We start from the raw sequence: 21,270 nt of genomic DNA on the forward strand, positions 1-21,270 counted from the left end.
AATATCAGAATTCAAAGACATTGCTTGCATGCAGAGAAGCAGTCGTCTGAAGGCCTCCAACACTGTATGTTTTGATGTGTCCATTGTGTCGTAGTAATGATGAGACATTGTTCCACATCAAAGGATTGCGTCCCCATACTAATTGTGTGGAGGAGGGGAATCATACATTTGTAATTTATCATAAAAGTAACCAGCAAAGGCTAGACAAAGAACCATCCTTTCTGTACCTACTGTGAGTTAATAGTTCATTAAGACAGTAAACCTGTGACACTATTAACCTCTTCATACCAACCCCAAAGTCAAATTATAAAAATTCTTATGAGTAACGTTCATTAGGATAAGGTATCAGTAAATAGGATGTGTAATGTTATACACTTGGTCTTATAAACTATTTAGTTGTTTGATAACACCAGGAATCAAAACACAAGTACAACATGTCAGCCAGACCAGAGAACAGGCCGTCCTACAGGGATCTTCATGTCCACCATTGTTTTATCTGTATATATTCTTTAAAAGTGAGTCCTTTTCCCTTTTTGATATTCTTATTTCTTAATTATAAAAAATATGAAAATTCCTCTAGAGAAATAGTAAAAGTGATCTTTAACAGTCAAATCCAGAAGGTCTCCTGTCATACATTTTGTTTTTCTGATCAGTCCCAAAATCAAATTGGTACAACTAGGGGACCAAGGGGAACCTCCAGGGGCCAAGGGGAACCTCCAAAGAAATAGTTATAACCAGAGAGGTTAGGGACGATTTGAATAGTCCAATGTGATGATGGTAGGCTAAAATTATCTGTATCTCATTCTCCTGAAATTGTTCAGTCTTTGTTAAAAACCTGATGAATAGAAAATTCATGAAATCAGTTTTTATTTTTTATCAAACTTGAACAATCAGCATCAGACTTATCAACCAGGATCTCTCCACTGGCATGTTTATCAATACCATCACATATAGCACTTTGACATGTAATGTTTTGTCTACCTTTGTCTACACCAGACTCCACAGCTCAAAATGAACCAAGTGGACAAAAGCAGAGTCTTAGCACTATAATGAGACAATTTTTACGAGGGGAAGACACAGTTTTATAGGGACTCATTTCTCAGCACCTATGTTTGACAGAGGAGAATGCGAGTATGGTAGCTAATGGTCATCAATTTTTGATGATAAGGCCTGGCCATTACACTGTCCTCCACGTTGGCGAAGAGAAGGACAAATCAATTTCGGAATGAGCAGGTCTAGGGCTGGGTGGAAAGTCTGTTCACTTCTGTACCTCTCCATGTGATAATGATGAGCTGCCAGGACTTGATTTACATAGTGTTTATTATATTATTTTCATATAAGTTTCTACTGGTAAATAAGAAAAATGAAGCGCAGTCTGATTACAGTAAATATTTTCTTTAGTTTTTTCAAATCATTCACATATTTCCTAAGAAGTCCAGGACTGATGGTAAGTTGCTAATTACCTTGTATTTGTAGCTCTATACTCTAGGGCTCCATTTTTCTGTAAAATTCTGGTTCTGCACCTAAATACCCTGTTGGCTATACTGATAGCATGTTCATTAGTGTAACCTTCTGCACTTGTATTCTTTTCCTACATCAGCTCTGCTGACAAAAACAGCCCTTACCATCTGTTTCTGAAATACACCTCTAACACTCAAACCATGGCATAAATATACAAAGCATCATTTTTGGTATTTTTTCAGTTGATGATTCTCACAATAACAGAAACCAAAGATGATGACAATTTTGAGACTAACAAAACTGTAGGTATACCCAAAAATTAGCCCATGCCTGCTAATAAGCCCAGTCACATCTACTGGTAGTTATGGTAAAAACATCAACATATGATATATCATTAACTTGCTATGAGTAAGAAGTTCCCTGATATTGTACAATGTTGTCATGTAGCTATATCTCATTATGTACAGAAATAAATTGTGTCTAACGTTATATGATGTATATATCCAGATCACACGGACAACAAATCCACTGCCCCCGACCCCCTCCTTGCCCTTCTCCCTTCAATATCCCATTCCCATAATCCCATACATGGCATTTATATCTTGAAAGTACAGAGCTATCCCACCCTGATTGTTAATACAAGCCAGCTTGTCTATTTCTAACATACCAAAACTATATCTGAAAAATTTTGTTGCATATTCCGTAATTTTGCCCTTTCACCATTAGAACAAAAATGAAAAGTGGGCAAGTGTTTGATGTTATAAATGAAATGTATATATTTATGTATCTTAGGGCAAATTGCAAAAATGAAAACTTTCCTTTGAGGGTAAAAAATAACACTGACCATAACTAATCCCCTATACAGTATGTTCTGTACAGAGTCAATCACGACTATGAGTTATAAATTTCGGTCTGTCTTCACTTTTACACCTGATATTGAGTTACATTTCCTATGGGACGTCTGTGACACCTAAACATTTAAGGTGGGATTTGAGATCAATTTATACACTAATCAATGATCTAATTAGAATCTGTGTCAAATCAATGATTTTCATCTGGGTCACCTCTATAGCAAATCTTCATCAAACGCTTGTATATATCAAGTCTGAAGCCTTACAACCAATTCCATTATATCTTGGTTTACTTGAAATGACTAAATAAAATTTGAGAGTGATTACAGGCCAGGAATGAGTTGTCAGCACCAGACAGGGTGTGAAGATGATGCTAGTGTCATGTCTTGCTGTGTGACACACTTCTCAAGAATCGATATACATTTCACCACCAATTATAACATAGACTTGGCTGCCATGATATCCTTGGACTCCCAAGGGTTTTGATGTCCTTGTCCCTCCAGGGGTTCCCCCTGCCAATCCCCCTAACCCTTGGAGACTCATGGATGTAAAATATGGCTGGGGAAGTGGGTGGTAATCTGAACTTCATTGTAACACATGTAAGTGGTCACACTATTTGAGAAAGCATGCTTTAGGGGGTCCCATCCAATAACATGGGGACATTTTAATATCCAAACATATGTTCTGGATCCCAGGGGTAGTAATAATGCAAAGAACCCCTTCCCTAAGGTCTGCCAAATTGCTAAATCGTGCCCTTGACCTTTACATTTAACAGCCTCCCCCCCCCCCCCACCCCACCGCCCATTTAGTCACTCCTACAGTAAGTATGTTATAGACCTGCTTAATGAATACCCCCTATTGTCCTGAGCTATAGGACTCCTCCATCCCCCTTTCAGTACATCTCCATTAAGTAATCTTTTACCTCTAAATACCCCTTCCCTTTACTCCACTATTATGACCTTTCACCCCATACCCCACTCTCCAAAGTAAAGAGCCCTCTTGACCAACATGTTACTCGCTTCACCCTACAGATATTCACCAGTCAAATATAAAATAATGGCGTTCTACGACTCCTTAATTTCATAGTTCTTGAAATGAATTCATGTTAAAAATCAAATTAAAATCAAAGGTGTCGGTACAGTATTATTTGGGATATGTGAAATCTAAAATGAGGCAGATATCTGTCAACATCATGGTGTCATGGTTCTGAGCTAAGTGACTCCTTTAACTGACTTCCTGTAGGTAATTATGAGAGAAAGGAAGTAAGACAATGACCATCCACTTAGACTAACCTCCACACTGAATTAAAACTCACTAATAAGCTTAGGCAATGACTTCTGTATTCCTAAAGGTCTCCAAAACACTTAGAAAGGCCTCTCTGAAATTTGAACCCCAATCTTTACTTTGTAAACAAAATAACCTTATTTTAATGTTAATCTTTTTCAAATTTAATGTTGATTGTCAGAACAAATTGTCCTCTTTAATATCTTAAATTTCAAACACAAAATATGCTGCCAAATTTCAAAGCACACTTGACATGCAATAAGATTTTACAATACAAATGATTGAGGCTAACACTCATTAGGGAGGAAAACAGCTTATGGATGTACTTGACAGAACAAGATTAATTGGCAAGCAACTACCAGTGCAAAATCTAACTTTCAAAATTGTGTTAATTGAACATTTCCACCTCTGACATCCTCAGTGGGATAAAAGTTCTGATAAAATGTAACCAAGGAGTCCAAATGAGATCGCCTCGTTGAAGACTGAATGATATTGAGTGATGCCAACAATTAGCTGATTTTAAATCTAAATATAGAGATATTTAATTATGGGCTTAGTACTAATACAAGTTTTATAGCTATATTTTGAAAATCAATATCTATTCTTCCATGAGTTGTTCTTTCTTTACTAATTCATAGCTAGAAATTTACCATCCAAATGACAGAAATTTAGTTCTGACAAAAGTACCTGTTTCCTGATTCAAAGACCAGCATTTAATTACCATATTTCCCAGATTATAAGCCTTGTTGAGCATGGTGTGTAGCTTATATACTGGTGCTGTTTATATGTTCACGAAAAAAAATCAGCCGAATGAAAAAAAAGAAAAAAAACCAGGAAGTGTACCAGTGCACCAGCATTAGATGGTACTGAGTTTTTTTTTATCTTTGAGTATGAATCACAATAATATCTTCTGGACTATTGCAGTATTTTGAAGCCAGAGCAGAATTTACAATAGCCTTTTGCATCCTGGGATTGATAGGTCATCGGGTTATAGGTCAAATTCTAGAATGACCACCATGTTTGGTTATGATATGAATGGTTTCTGGTACCTTACAACAAGGAATATTATGAGACTATAAGAATTTGGTCAGCATAAAGGGCCTTCATTTATATTTAACAGTACAGACACTGAAGGAGAGATTTTTAGGTAAATAGTACTTAATGTCCGGACCAAGATCTGTTCTTATACAATCTGTGAAGGCACCTTAACCAAACAAGTTCAATTTTGGCTATTTTGTCCGTTATATCAACAAACGCTGGTCAACCTAACAGATACACTTTGTAAGAAAGTTTCTTTTTTTGCATCATTTCATATAAAATCATTCTTGTATCAACTTATATTTTCATCCAAATTCCTTTTTGATGATTTCTTTGCAAATGAAATTTATGTAATATGATCAAAATTAAAAAATTCTTTAATCTGTGTTAGGAACCATCACTGTTCCTTTCGTCCTATTTCTCATTATCAAAACCCTACTTCTGTGTTAGGAACCATCACTGTTCCTTTCGTTCTATTTCTCAGCATTAAACCCCTACATCTGTGTTAGGAACATGTTAGGAACCATCACTGTTCCTTTCATTCTATTTCTGAGCATTAAAACCCTACATCTGTGTTAGGAACATGTTAGGAACCATCACTGTTCCTTTCATTCTATTTCTCAGCATTAAAACCCTACTTCTGTGTTAGGAACCATCACTGTTCCTTTCGTTCTATTTCTCAGCATTAAACCCCTACATCTGTGTTAGGAACATGTTAGGAACCATCACTGTTCCTTTCGTTCTATTTCTCAGCATTAAAACCCTACATCTGTGTTAGGAACCATCACCCCTTTACTTTTATATCTCTGCATTTACACCATATAACTTACACACAAGAACAATAATAAACACATATGTAAAAACCTATACACCGTCTATACATTTATCAAATATTTGTGACTTTGATAAATATAGGCCTCCTTAGTACAGATATTTCCTACAGCAGCACATGTTTAACACCTGTGATCTATTTCACTGTTGACCCAAACCTCAAAGGTAAACAGGGAATATTGAAGAATATCAGATGAAAATGTACTGTACAATAAATACTCGAGCCAATTCAGAAAAGGCCAGGGATCAAACACTTTTATGAATTCAATTTATGTTTTGTATATCTAGTTGGCGTTCAGAGATCTCCTGGGGTATTCCTTACAGGATCTACAGCTGTTGATGCTGGGCAAGTTTTGGACATTGGTTACAAGAATGACCCATCTTTTTAATCACCAGATATAGCTGAGATAAATGATATGATTATTACATTGGAATTTATACTCTAAGTACAGTTAAAAAATTCAATATGATTGCAAAAATGATAGGTATTTACAGGTGTAAATCCTGTCACAAATACATACAGGTAAATTGCATGCGACAGGTAAATATACTGTCACAGGTACCTACAGGTAAATATCTTAATAATAAATAATGGGTGATCCAACACTCCTAATGTAGAAAAATGCGGTAGTGTCCTGATGACGGCCGCATAGCGGTCGAAACATGTAGACAATGTTCACATGAAGTCTTTGTGGTGTTGAGATTCCTTTTTTATTGTTTTAGGTAAATATCTTGTGAAAGATACATACAAATAAATATCATGTATGTATATAAATATATACTTTATTTATTTTACAACAATTGTGAAACAAGCTATAAAGTTCAATCACTCTTGTTGGCTTGGGCAGGTGTCCCCATATCTCTTCACGTCTGTTCCGGGAATCAAACCTCGGTGGGAGGGGAGTGTGTTACCACTACGCCACCCTAAGGTACATATAGGTAAATCAGTACCTTTAAAAGTTATGTTAAAAAGAACAAACCATTCACAAATAGCGTTACAACTAAGTTTTTTGGAGAAACTAGACATTGAGTGGTATTACACAAATAAAAGCTCACTTAAGGAAGGTGAATATTCTATAACAGATACTCATATGATTATTGAATAAATTATATCCAATACCAACCTAAAAACTGAATACACATCAAATAAGGTAAATAAATATGGATCGTCATGTCAATGTCAAGCATGTGTGGCTGGTAAGAAGTAAGAAGACTTTTACCTGTGTAAACTGTCTATACTACAGTAAAGGTAAAGTTAATTTTACCTGTGTAAACTGTCTATACTACAGTAAAGGTGAAGTTAATTCTACCTGTGTAAACTGTCTATACTACAGTAAAGGTAAAGTTAATTCTACCTGTGTAAACTGTCTATACTACAGTAAAGGTGAAGTTAACTCTACCTGTGTAAACTGTCTATACTACAGTAAAGGTGAAGTTAATTCTACCTGTGTAAACTGTCTATACTACAGTAAAGGTGAAGTTAATTCTACCTGTGTAAACTGTCTATACTACAGTAAAGGTGAAGTTAATTTTACCTGTGTAAACTGTCTATACTACAGTAAAGGTGAAGTTAATTCTACCTGTGTAAACTGTCTATACTACAGTAAAGGTGAAGTTAATTCTACCTGTCTATATCTATATTGTGTAAAGACAAAGAGACTTTTAAAGAAGGATAGAATCCATATTACAGTAAAGGTGAAGTGAATTTTACCCATGTTGTGTCTACAACCCGGTAAATACAGAGTAAATTTTACCACAGAAAAGTGTCTTTATTGCCATAAATGTTAAGTTTCTATATTACAATAAAGATATAACAAGATATTACCTGTATAATGTGTCAATATTACAGTTAAGGTAAAGAAAATTTACTGAACACAGTGACTATATCATGGTTAAGGACCTACCTATTATGGTGCAAATTGCTGCAGCCACGTGCCTGCTGGTATAAACCTGTGGTGATATTTGTCTCACTATACAACCCACTGCAGCATTGTAGCACATGTAATCCTGAGTGTTACTCTATCACATGTCAGCACAGCCACACCATGATACCTCTGTCCACACTAGTTTCCTCCCACACCACCAGGCAGTGCTCCAGCACAGAACCGTCAGATTGAATACATTATATAATCAACCAATCACAGCACCTTCTTTATTAACGAGCAGTTGTCCTAATGACATTAGGAGAGAGTCCCATCAAGGTACTGTTGTCATTATGATGAAAGATCAATCTTTGGTAGATATGTATATATATATAGCTGTTACCATCATAAGATGGCAGGATATCAAAGCCATGCGATTATGACAGCTCCTAAAAAAATCATAGACACCTCAAATACTTTATTACATCTATTATCTATAGTTATATATATATATTTATGCTTGGATCATGACCTCTCTATCACCTATGTTGCCATACATATATATATATAATATGCTTGGATTATGACCTCTGTTGCCCATAGGCTACCTTATAATTATGCTTGGATCATGACCTCTGTCACATAGCTGCCTTATATTTATGCTTGGATCATGACCTCTGTGTCCCATAGTTCAATTATATATATGCTTGGATCATGACCTCTGTTGCCCAAAGCTCTCTTATATTTATGCTTAGATCATGACCTCTATCACATAGCTGCCTTATATCTATGCTTGGATCATGACCTCTGTGTCCCATAGTTCAATTATATATATGCTTGGATCATGACCTCTGTTGCCCAAAGCTCCCTTATATTTATGCTTGGATCATGACCTCTCTATCACCTATGTTGCCATACATATAAATATATATATGCTTGGATTATGACCTCTGTTGCCCATAGGCTACCTTATAATTATGCTTGGATCATGACCTCTGTTGCCCATAGGCTACCTTATATTTATGCTTGGATCATGACCTCTCTATCACCTATGTTGCCATACATATATATATATGCTATGATTATTTACCTCTATCACAGATGTTGCAGAATGTCCCTGCCTTGAAAGCCTTTTTTTCTACACTTTACTCCGGTGTATAAACAGTAACTCAAAATAAAAAACCCAACCTAACATAAAAAGAACTTTTCTTGGCATACAAGACTTAGCTCTGACCTAACAAGAGCTCACCCTAGTCTACAAGACTTAGCACAACTTACAAGATCATTATTAATAGCCTAGAAATATTCTTCCTAGCCCACAAGGTTTACCACAACATACAATATCTTTACTGTGAGCTGATGAAAATTCTCCCCAGTCCACAAGACTTCACTTTTACAAGACCTCACTCCCTAATCATTCCGAAAGTCTGTAAAACTACTGTACTTTCATATTTTCATACAAAAAAACAGTAAAAGAACCTAAAATTAAGTTCCTAATTTATAAACAATTTCTTGTGTTAAGTTTCCCAAAATCCTCAATCACTACAAAAATTCCTATCAAAGAAAAAACAACAGTGTGTAATCTTGGAGGATCTGATGAGAGCTATAGAGTCAGCCTGCTTTCCCACTGTTTGTTGGTACAATCTGTAGTTAGGGAATACGAGCTTCGCATTGATCCACCATCAACAAACAATGTCCCTAAAAACAAGTTGAATGTCTGCAAGATCCCCTTTCTCTACCTTTTTTGTGTAGGATTTCATAATCTAAAACTTAAATCATCTTTCTGTAACTATGAACACAACATAACTTAGATGGTGGTTAAGGCTATATGGAGGATTCTGTGAACATGGTACACTCAAATCTCCTCCAATCTCATTTCATATTCTTGGCTCCAGATAATATATATGCTTAGGGTAAAAATTTAACGTTTATTAACTTCTTTCAAAAACCAAACTCATATCATATTATACAATTTCTACAACAGCTCCAAAAATTAGTTCATAATTAAATTTTTTCTTTAGATACTGTTAAACGAACTTAATAAAAAAAACCCACACATCCTGGTAACTTACAGGTGGAAATCAGATATTTATCATTAGCATTTTCAACATTTCTACTCGGCAAAAGTAAATTCAAATCAATCAAAAAACGCTTCAGAAAAATAAAATTAATTCTAATGAAAATAAAATTAAGCAAATCAACCGCAAATTTCGAAATAATTCTAAGATAAAATCAGTAACGCAGCATCAAATAAATACGGAAAATAATACCAGTAAAACTTCCTTCTGGGACCTTATAATTGTGTGTTAATTATCCCTAACCGTAATGAAGATGATGGGAGATAAACCATTTCAGAAATTGAATCTACAGGCAACTTTCCATGCTATCCGCTGAAACATTTCATTATCATATGGTGTGGTTGAATTATGTTACAAAATAATATGGAAATTACCTTATCAGTTTTAAAAATTCTTCAATCATTTTTCTTTTTCTGCTTCTTCTTTTCTTAAATGATTAACAAAAATACAAAAAACAATAGTGTATGATCCTATAATGTGGAAAAGTAGTCTTAAATCGAAGATGTTTTCAGTTTATATTTTTTGTCAAAGTGTCAAATATTTAAACAGTACAAAAGGATGGGGTCAAATGTGAGTTTCTGAGAAATCACTAATGTTCTATAAGGAACATGTGTTCAGTTCTACAAGCTAAGCAGTCTTGCAAAAACCATTTGATTGGAGTCCAATGACAATGGAAGGGACTTGTCAGGTGTTAGAGGATGATCGTGATGGGAGACGGGTAATACAGCACTGACCTTAAGTTATGTTAGCTGTTCCATCTCATTTCAACAATATCCTACAACTTTTGTATTATACCTCTGTAAAATATGTCGTGAAGATCAACACTGGCACATACCTGTAATAATTTGCAGCTAGTTTTTTTTGTCCATAAAACCAAACATGCTATACCAAGCCTTTACATGGTCAAAGTTCAAATACTATCATTCAAAACATCAGCTGAAATGATGATGGCATTCGGGAACACAATTTCTGCTGATTGTGCCTGCATGCACAGCTGAAGACTATTGTAGAAACACTATTTCGGACATAAGTCTCAGGAAACTGTTTCTCTTTAACTCAAGTCAACATAACAAAAAATTATGATTTCTCTCTGAAACTGTTGAAATTTTTTAACAGTAATGTAAATTTACCTATCGATAGCTTTGAGAATAGTTTTTCATATTCATACTACACCAATTTTACAAAAGGAAATATTGTCCTAAGATTAGATCAGCTCTGATGCAACAACTGAACTATTCTGCATATTTATGAAGATTTCAAGATTTCTACCATTAAATTCAAATCAGAAATCATAAAAACAGCATCATTTCCATCTGATATCAGCTAATACTTGCTAATATATAAGTCTACTTTTACCAAGAAGAGTCCACTTCAGTCTGGATATTCTTATTTGATTTTATTCAATATATGCACACCTGCCAGAGCCAATTATATTCGTCAATTACTGTCGGTTTCTTCAATTAGTGAAGTCACTTTCAGATGTTAATTATGAGGAGGAACACATTTATTGCATATACCAGATAACACAAGGGAAACTAACAAAGGTAATCAATATCTTCATCCAAATGATAATAATAATAAAAGAACCCTTCAGTCAATTTCAAGTTTGTTTTCATTTGTCTTTCTGTTCCAGACCTACTTAACAAATTTTGTCCTGTCTGATGGAGGATTAGTAGGTATGCTATTGACTTATTAAATGTTCTTGGTAAAAATATATTCCATCATCCATTACTGACAATACTTTATCAAATCTAATTGGAGAATATTAATGTAGAGACTTATAATAATGTATGCTCTAAGCCCTCATCTCAAACCAAACAGTGTATGTAAGATGAGCTCTGATTGGTCCAAACCTCTCTGCTCCTGATTTCTACCTGGAGAACATTTTTTGCAGCACTTTGTAATGTAAAGCACCAATTGACTGCGAGAGGCAACATGACTTAGCCTCAATCCAGAAAAAGTATCAGGATACATCAGGGGTACTGACAGAGTGAAACAAAGGGCAGTAACTCTGGAAGATCAGAATGATTTTAAGTATATCCATTACATGACAAGTCCTCATGTAAATTTCATTTTTGTGATATCAACACTATCACTTGAAATTGCATCAGGCTAATTTGTTCCAGGAACACAAAAAATGAAGTGATGGAAGATGTATGTGTAAGTGATATCTTAATGCAACAGCTACATGTCTTCACATTTATTTTCATTAAGTTTCTTTTCCTTCGAGATCAACTTTTTTGTCATTTTGCAGTAGAAGAATTTTCCATTTTTTTGTTTTTTTGGATCTGGTCATTTCATTCCCCCATCCCCGTATTTTAAATTGTGTACTTTGGAAGTGGCAGTTTAATCATACACTATGTAGCTACACACAACATCAATGTTTTTTACACGCCAACCAAAGGTTGATAGAACAAACAAGAGTGACTCTGGGTGAAGGATCTAGTGGTAATGAATCTAGATGTGGTCTGACAGGTTTTCCGGTTCCCCATCACCCACACCTTGCACTAATATCCTGATCCATCGACAGACTCCCTGTGTAAAGGATGACTGGACTGGCTAAGTTCAGTGTGAAAACCTAACTGACTGAACAAATCCCTCCAACCCAACATCACAACCAGACTTAATGATCACGTAACAGTAAACACCAATTTCCAATCCATCGATTCTTGTGACTTCATATTTCTAAAACTGTTGCAAAAACAGCAAATATACAATTACAAAATAGTAAAATAGTTTATTTATCCCAGATAAATACAATATTATCAAGACCCTTTTCACTAACTTTCCATGAGATTTTAACTTAACCAGAAGATTTTTTATTGTGAAACTACCCTGTTATCATTATCATTAAACCCATTTTATAAGGAATAAATCTGTAATGACACAACTTCAGACTTATCAATTACATTACAAACTGACAATAGACAACTATTTAACTTCAAAAAATGAATTTCGAGTTGACCATAGAATGATTGCTTTTCAGGAATATTTACATAAATCATGGTTATGAACAGAATCTTGCACTTGGACCAACAAAAATATATCTTATAAATGTAATTTATAACTAATTTTCATTCTACCTTGCTAGACACTATGTGAGGCTGACAATATGAAATTATTCTTGGACTCATTTCTAAATATTTAAGCTCTACACTATAATGATATAAGATAGGTTTACATCTTGTTCTTAACATAATTTGTAAACCAAAATATATTAAGCAAGATAAAAAAAGCAACAACTATTTCACATACATTATAAATTCAATCTCATTAGCACATGGCAATAAATTTAACACCACCTATATTATTTTAGCAGGCTAAGGTTATTTAAAAGATACATTCTTATTCAACATACTAAATATTTCAGCCCGAGGTAAATCATCATTTCCTTACTAAATGATGAGATATGAGAAGCCAGAACACATTTGATATTAGTGTGAAAACACCATTTTCCAATTTTTGGTGTTATAAAGCACAATAAATCATTTCAGTATCTAAACACCATTAAATTAATCAATAAGATAATGAGATGATTGATTTTTCAAACCTGTATTTATTCACACTGTTTCCTTACAAAATGTCACAATCAATTGGTAGTCTGTGCTTAAAGAAAAAGATTTCCATGAATTTCATCAAAATCAAGCCAATATACCTGTTCTCCTCAGAAACTACCAGGTTATTCTTCATAATCAAAATCTTTAAAAAAAAGTGTATGGATTCAAATTTAAAACACAAAAAAACAAAAGAAGGTATTTTGAAATTTGTTTTCACAAAAACTGCTACCACCATGAAAATTATGATTGTGGAATGGAAGCTTATATCAGGAGACTAAGAAAACTGTAGAATTCAGTTATTGACAATTTGATTACAAAGGTCTTTCTAGGGTACTACTTTAAACTGTCTTAGTGCTATGGAAATGATGAGAAAGCAACATGATGAGTTTGTAAGACCTGCCCCAACAATACATCCTTAAAAAAATCAGTGTTTTTTCGATCTGCAAAATTGGATCTGATGGCTTGCCAATGCCAAGTGGAGAGAAATTCACACATATCAATTGATCAACTTATCAACCAACATCTGAAAACTAGGGCACATTAAACTGAACAATTACAGACCTTGATGATATTGAGAGAAAACTTGTTTCTTTTTTTTTTGTTTTTTTGATTATTGTGATGGAGACCTAATGGTAAAAATTACTGTGCATTATGGCCACTGTCAAAGGAGATTATTATGATATTGAGAAATCAGTACGGATTTGCTTCCTCTATGAACATCGTTGTGGATATTTTCAATTATTATGTATCCTGTCATCACACAGAGCTTAAATCAATTAAAATTCTCCAATTTTTAAAGAATATTTCTGAGGTACATCTTTATAATATCCCTGACATACTTACATTCTCTAATTATACCACTAGTAAAAAGAGAGGGATGTTGATATTTAAAGTGAAATACTGACAGTATTGTACAGACAAGAAATCCATTTTATCTGAAGAACAGATACAAGTTAATGAAAGCTATTTATAAATGTACACTGCCTTATTCCAATATAAGTAAATTCAATAAGAAATTAAATTATAGAAAATGCTTTGAAAACTTAACTCCTATAACATCAATTACTTTAAGGCTTCAAAAGAATTTAAAGTGGGAAATATCTGATTTATGAAATATTGATTATTCTACTCCAAGAAAGACCAAATACTTCAAACTTACATCCATATTTATCATCAGAAAGCCTATGTACATATGTTTAGTGAACAAATAATAACAATAATTGTAGATAGCTGACTGAAACTACACAAATCACACAACATAATTATGAGGGTCCATATATTCATATCGAGCCCCAGCTCCATCCCCCCACCCCTTCCCCCTCCTGTAACTGATCATTTCATTTTGTTCCATATTCTACCTTGTTGTCGGATTGTATTTGAAACCATAATGTCACCATACTTATAGAAGCAGAAATATCTGGCAATTTAATTTCATTATGAATCCTGCCAGCAAGATATCATCTGTAACATCCAGAGTTATCTGCCCATTAGAGATGGATTTTATAGCATTGACAACTTGTTTTCAATGTTGTTTTCTTGCATCTGTGATTATTTTATCTAAAACTCACTCTTGCTAAATTCTCTAAAAGATACGTTTGTGGATACTCCTACAATTAACTAGGAAGACTTTTACTGCCCCCAAAAAACAAAAATCCTTAGAATAAGAAACAAAACACCGGATCAAATCTTCTTACACTGACAAATCTTGATAATTTGTACCCTGTGCCTACGCTGAGATGAGCAATGTGATACCATATGCTTTTGATACATTAAAAACATTTTTTTCCAAGTGATTTCATGAGCAGGAAAGTAATTAAAATGAGCGTGGTTGAATTCTCAGCTCATCATAACAGGTACCATTTTTCTATTTTTTTTTAATGTATGCTCAGCATCTTGATGCGGTGTGACTAGGTACATTTGATACCTTATAGTGTAACAGCTACACAGCCCTCGTCAGTCTTAAAACATACTGCCTGTATTTACGCTACCTCAGTCACCTAAGGTTTTGTATTTTGCTGATTATTCCCACACTTACAGACTTTCAGAATGGCTTTCCTTTTCCTGTTGAAATGATTGAAAATCAGGACAAAATGAACAGTGGAACTTCTCTAACACAACAATGCATGGGACATGAATAATTTGCTGGTTTAGGGAGGGATTGGTTTGTAGGAGTGAAGCGAGACTGGTGCAGACCGATACTGTTCTGTACATTACATTACCAATGCCATCACTTTCACGTTATTTACACTGCACATGTCCAAATAAATACAGAAAAAAGCTTTATAGTGTAAAAATATCTTTTGTAAAGTGAAAAAACAGCGATACTTGTATACTATGTACAGCTTTAGATGAACTTATATATCTGTGCATTGCAATATGATCTGTGGCCCTATATAGCACTGTTCTGATGGTTGGCTTGTCCAAAAATGTTACCTACCAATATATTTGTTGAATATGTGTTTTTGTTGATCAGCATAGAAATCTTATCTTCTAAAATAACACTTGATTAATAGTTCCATTCTGTATGTGTTAAAATAACACAATTCAATTACCCACATTTTAGATGTGAAATTACAGCTTTCTCAGTACATCAGTACTTATTCTCACTTATTCATTTCAGACACAAAGTCAGTTTGGTATTTGGAATTGAGAGGGATGAGAATTGGGAAGAGGATGTCATTCCAGACATTTTGTTCGATTTCAAGAGGTGATCAGTTCGGTCTGCATTTTATCTCCTTGTTATTATCTCCCTGACATAAATCCAACCACAAAACAAGAAAGGTTGATAATATCAAAGATTACCAAACAAGTGAGCTGCTAATTTGTAAATGCTATAAACTTCTTAATGGTGTTATACGATAGTTTTGTAAATACCAATTTCGATAACATGGGTGGAAATGTCAAGATAGAAAATGAATAAAAGGTGAAAAGGCCTCCAATGTGTAATGACAACCACTATCAGCTAAGGACATAGCTCATGAGGTTTCAACATCAGACATAGAATATCAATAAGGAAAGTGAAATGTTCTATTATTGTTAAAAATTGATACCGTTTATGACAGTGAATGGCCCTTAACATTTGCTATCATTTGCAAGTTTTAAACAGGATCTTACATATCTCTTATGTATTTCTCTTAAGCATGACTATTAAGTAACAGAATCATCATGACTTTACTACTATTTGGTAAAAGAGCCAGGCAGTATCTGAAAAGGGGGTGGGGAATATCATTTAGGAATTATGATTCAGAGTAAAGCTGATCACATCTAATAGTTGAACAACTGGTATGAACATCAAACATATACTATTTTTTATTTGCCACAATCACCGTTTCCTTCCCATCTTTAGATCTGGCCATGTGTTCTTCTATAAGAAACAAATTAAGGTTTGGTACGTTATGGTAATTATTTAAGATGTTGTCCTTATAAGGAAAGTGACTTCTGGAGAAACTGTTAAGCAGGTCCTTTAAAATCTCTACATATCCCATTCTGACATACCATTCTAGGGTTTTGATCTCAAGGGTGTGGAGAATGTAGGACAGACAGGAATGACTGAAGTTGTCCTCCATACTTTCTCTGAGTAGGTACTCTAATCAAATCACTTTGATGTAATGGAAACACATAACTGTCCCCTCATTCAGGAGTTTAAGTTACAGTAGATCTCCTTAAACATAACACATTCTTAATTCTGTAACATATAATAATATTTCACATCTGGCCCTGTCACATGACAAATCGGTGAATGTCATTTGTCTTTAAAATAAATTCTTATAATTACTGCAAAATATTCAAATGTGCCTCACTTTCCAGCTAATAAATTATAATCTGAATTGCCATACTCGGTTATCAAAATAATCATTCTGGCCTTCAAAATTTGTGAACATTTACAGCACCTACAGAAGGTTTCAATTGGCCATATCCAATATAGCCACAATACTGGCAGCTGTATGTGGAACTTGACATTTTGATGAACATCAAGGTCTCTCCCACAACTTAGTATTTCTATCATCTTACTTCTACTCATGTGTAAAATTAAACAGCATCACAAAGCCCTCCTGATAGAAAACCCTACAGCCCTTCCCATTGAAAAACTTTCAGTCCTCCTGATAGAAAACCCTACAGCCCTTCCCACTGAAAAACTTTTAGTCCTCCTTATAGAAAACCCTACAGCCCTTCCCATTGAAAAACTTTCAGTCCTCCTGATAGAAAACCCTACAGCCCTTCCCACTGAAAAACTTTTAGTCCTCCTGATAGAAAACCCTACAGCCCTTTCCAATGAAAAACTTTTAGTCCTCCTGATAGAAAACCCTACAGCCCTTTCCAATGAAAAACTTTCAGTCCTCCTGATAGAAAACCCTACAGCCCTCCCCCACAAAATCTTACAGTATGTAGCCCTCCACAAAAAAGAATCCTACAGCCCTCCCAATAGAAAATTCAGATAATTCTGTAGCTCTCTCCACAAAATCATACAGCCTTCCAAAGAGAAACATCACTACAGAAGAGCCAATATCCACCACCAGAAAATCCAACAGCCTCTAATCCATAGAAAGTCCTTTAGTATTGACATACAAAAGAAGGATATAAATATTATAATAAGTGATAGTAATGGCTCCTGTCATAGAAAATTAAAAAAAAAAAAAATGAATGTTACTGATGCTGGTGATTCCTAAATTAAATTAAGTTCTATTTTTACCAGAAAAGTAGGCCAATAAAGTCATCAATTTGAAATTTTAGAAACAAAGTAAGAGTCGAGATATATACATAATTCCAACAGAGCTAGCTATGATGTATTTTGTGACTGTGTGATGAATGTTGCCAAAATGTCAAAAATAATGCAGTACAGATAATTACTCAAGATATAAATAAAAAGAAAATGATTTTAAATCAATGAGAAAGAGAAACATCACCAAGGAGGATTTCCTGTTTAAGACACATTTACTGACATCTACAGCACATATATAATTATAAATCTACCTGAAACTTTTCTTCATAAAGAAACCTATTCATCCAATTACTTAGGATGTAGAGATATGACATTATCAACAAGAACTGTGTATGTATGCATGTATACTGTGTGTCCTTATGTATATAATTATGTACCAGATATGACATAGACTGAAATAACTGGACCTACAAACTTCTATTTCTTTACTTCTAACCTCTTCGATCTCCACTTGTATCAGTACATAAAATCATGTCCTATAATGATATCTCACCAGTATTTTCTTATTTCAATCAAACCTCAATTGTGTTGCCTCAGAACCAACATAACATTGACAGACAGAAGGGATAGAAATTGTCTATTTGACAGCAATAAATATGAATGAAAACAGATGTCTTTATGTTAACCAATTCATGGTCTGTCAGAGTCACTTAATCTACTTGAACCCATCAAGACCAGTCTTCAGCAGATGAAGAAAACTGACACCAATGTAATCCACTATTTTTTGTATAAATATTGCATGTGGCATCCACTAATGTTGGTGTGGGGGCGTGGGTACTGACAAGGGGGAGGTAACTCTTTTGCAAATGATTTCAACATGTAAAACATAGGTTCCCAAAGATGTTCAGATCGGCACAATCACACATGATATGTTTGCTAATTAACATCATCTGGCATAGATATAATTCAAGTTTACCTCCTATACATACCTGTCCTAACCATTAACAAGTTAGGACTTTGTCAAGTGGATGGACAATGATGGACAGTAGAAAGTTGGAAAGTAGTCAAAGCGTTTCTGGACATGTGTACGGGATGAAAAGCCCACCCCCAGAACCAAGTCAACCAATGTACATATCAACAGCTTTACAGACATGTGTGTGATGCCAAAACGGCAAGTTTTTGCCAGAGACAAAATGGCCTTGGGAGTACAGGTAACCAAAGATGTCTGCCACAGCTTGTGGCCATTACGATGGTCGATCAGCCTTGTGATGATGACATTGGCAATGTAACAACTATTCCACCATGAATGTAGGTTGTCCTCAGTAAAACTGGTCCCTTTAAGGAGACTAATCTCAAAGAGATCAGTTCTACCACAGATTGCTCTTTCCAAATAATTACCAGAAAAATATGTCTTTGTTTGCTGTCCCTGATACAAGCTACTTATTTCAAGTGAAAGAACTTGCTACCTTTTGAAGAGTTTCTAAAGATGTCATCAACACTCCATGAGAAAGTCCATTTACATTCTCTATGCTCAATATGCGGACCCTACAGTGTAATAAATCCAATGGATGATATTTTTAACCAATCTGAATTTTTTCTTCGTACACCCAGTAGCCTCATTTCAATCATGCATTAGTACCTTTCCCAGCTCTCCCAATATATTTCACCAACAAATGCAGATTTTTACATCACAAGTGCATCTCACCTATACAAATTGTTTCATTTTAATCAGAAGGTATTTAAACTCACCCCGTCATTATCTCCTATAATCACTGGCCCACTGAGACCTGTGTTTACGCCGAACCGGGGACATTTGGGATCATCCCTCTAACACCAGATTATAGATCAACTTCTAGATTTAAAACCACCATCACATTGACAAAACCTCTATGACAAATAAATTTACTTCTTAAAACTGGGCAAATGTCTCTTGCTTCCTTCAGAATCTTGTCATTCTAACCTGACACTTTAAGTGTGAGAATTCCCACGTTAATCAGTCACATTATAAAAAACATAATTTCAACAATAAGTTTCTAAGAAATCTCCTTCAATGTCAATATGTGGTGAGGGTGATTCACTGTTCACTGAATGAAGTTTGCAGTCTCCCAACCCATATCATTGGTTTTCAACTCTCTTCTCATACTGACTGGGTTTTTCATAGCCAATTCTGATTTCACATCCAACTCTACAGTTAGTTCATAATAGCAAGATTGAAAAGTGATGATCGAGTCTGAAATAGCCTCGTTTTGATAGAGTAGTAGAAGTCACAACAAAAGTGTAAATGTAATGTAAGCATCATTAAGTTACAATTTTTCCACACATATATATATATCAATCAAGTTATTATTAAACAAATTTTTAAAAAAATCAACATAATATTGACATCAAAACCAGATTTTATACATCACAGAACACATTCATAAAAAAATTCTGAAATTCCTGAAATTTGTTTCCCTTTAAGAAACTTTCACTCTCTGAACATTTTGATTTGTAGAGACAATATTTGGCAATGAGCAGCTGAAGAACTGAATACAGAAGATTGAAAAAATAATAAACAGACATTTTGTGTGTTGCTAAATGATGCCAGGAATTATAGATGCACAAAACAAGGAATGGCAAAATGAAATGGAAATGTTCCAGGTTAGTAAGTGAACAATGTCAAGAGAAAACATCTGTCCACTTGTGGAAACAGTCAGCAAACTTGTGTGCATAGGTTTCCTACATCTATATGTTGTTGCAAGTCCTTTAAGTAAGGGTCAGGGGCAATAAACAGTAATACAACAGGAACATATCTGTCATCTCACTGGAGTTATTACAGTCTAAATTACTATATAGTCTTTATACTCATTAGATGTCGCCTCTAACCCCCTCCCCCAACACACACCCAAAAAATGGCTTATAACACGAGACTGTGCTTCTACAAATATGAATGACTGTTTGTGTGGTATTTTACAGCACACATTGAGAAAAGGGCAGATAACTCTAATCGGACATGTAAATGCAAGAAGAGTTAACTCAAAATTAATAAGGATAAAATATGAGAGCCCAATGTTAATCTACAATATATTGTTTTACAATCAATCAAGTGCAATGCTTAGAGCACCAATATTTCTTGGAGTGAAAAAGTGATAACTGGTAAATGTTGCAAGACATCAGTGCATGGAGAAACATGAAGTACAATTTAATACTCAGACATGTTTTCTGACAGAACAATACAGATATACACACAGATGGAACTTGATGATGATTGTGTCCTACAAAATATGATATTGTTTCTTGTTAGGTTACAACTAACAAGGGTCCAAACCAGTAGAGAGTCCCTGATGATTAAACATGAACATCTGACCTGATAGGCACTTATCTGGACAAACAAACTTAATTGGTACATCTGATGGTAGCTATTCCTCAATAAAACAATGCAAGCACTAGTGAAAGATGATCCTGCCAAACTTTATGTTGGTAGGATGAGCTAATGAAGAGGTCAGCACATTACTGTCATTAGCATGATCCTCACGGGGGAGTAACACCAGAGAATGAAACAGCATCATTAAATATGGTGCTCTGCTTTGATACCATTCTCCTACCTCTAAAGATATTGGTATTCTTCACATGTAGGAGAGTTCCAAGACAGGGAGGTAATCAGGATAC

At 34.6% G+C, this 21,270-nt stretch overlaps 1 protein-coding gene across 13 annotated transcripts in view; it reads right to left on the reverse strand.

Annotated features, from left to right (window-relative positions):
• LOC132558366 (poly(rC)-binding protein 3-like) overlaps positions 1-21,270 on the reverse strand; it is a 118,266-nt gene that overhangs the window by 55,293 nt on the left and 41,703 nt on the right. For 7 of the 13 annotated variants that reach the window (XM_060223008.1, XM_060223017.1, XM_060222994.1 and 4 more), the window contains exon 1: positions 7,370-7,513. The exons of 2 other annotated variants lie outside the window; for them this stretch is intronic. The gene's annotated coding sequence lies outside the window, so the exon portion shown is untranslated. Of the gene's footprint in view, positions 1-7,369; positions 7,516-21,270 lie in introns of those variants that run through there. 4 more of the 13 variants (XM_060222970.1, XM_060223031.1, XM_060223023.1 and 1 more) reach the window with 4 other exon arrangements.

This window comes from Ylistrum balloti, unplaced genomic scaffold, assembly GCF_031769215.1.
Source record: "Ylistrum balloti isolate Yb309-2 unplaced genomic scaffold, AGI_CSIRO_Ybal_v1 Utg369658, whole genome shotgun sequence".
Classification (NCBI taxonomy): Eukaryota; Metazoa; Mollusca; class Bivalvia; order Pectinida; family Pectinidae; genus Ylistrum; species Ylistrum balloti.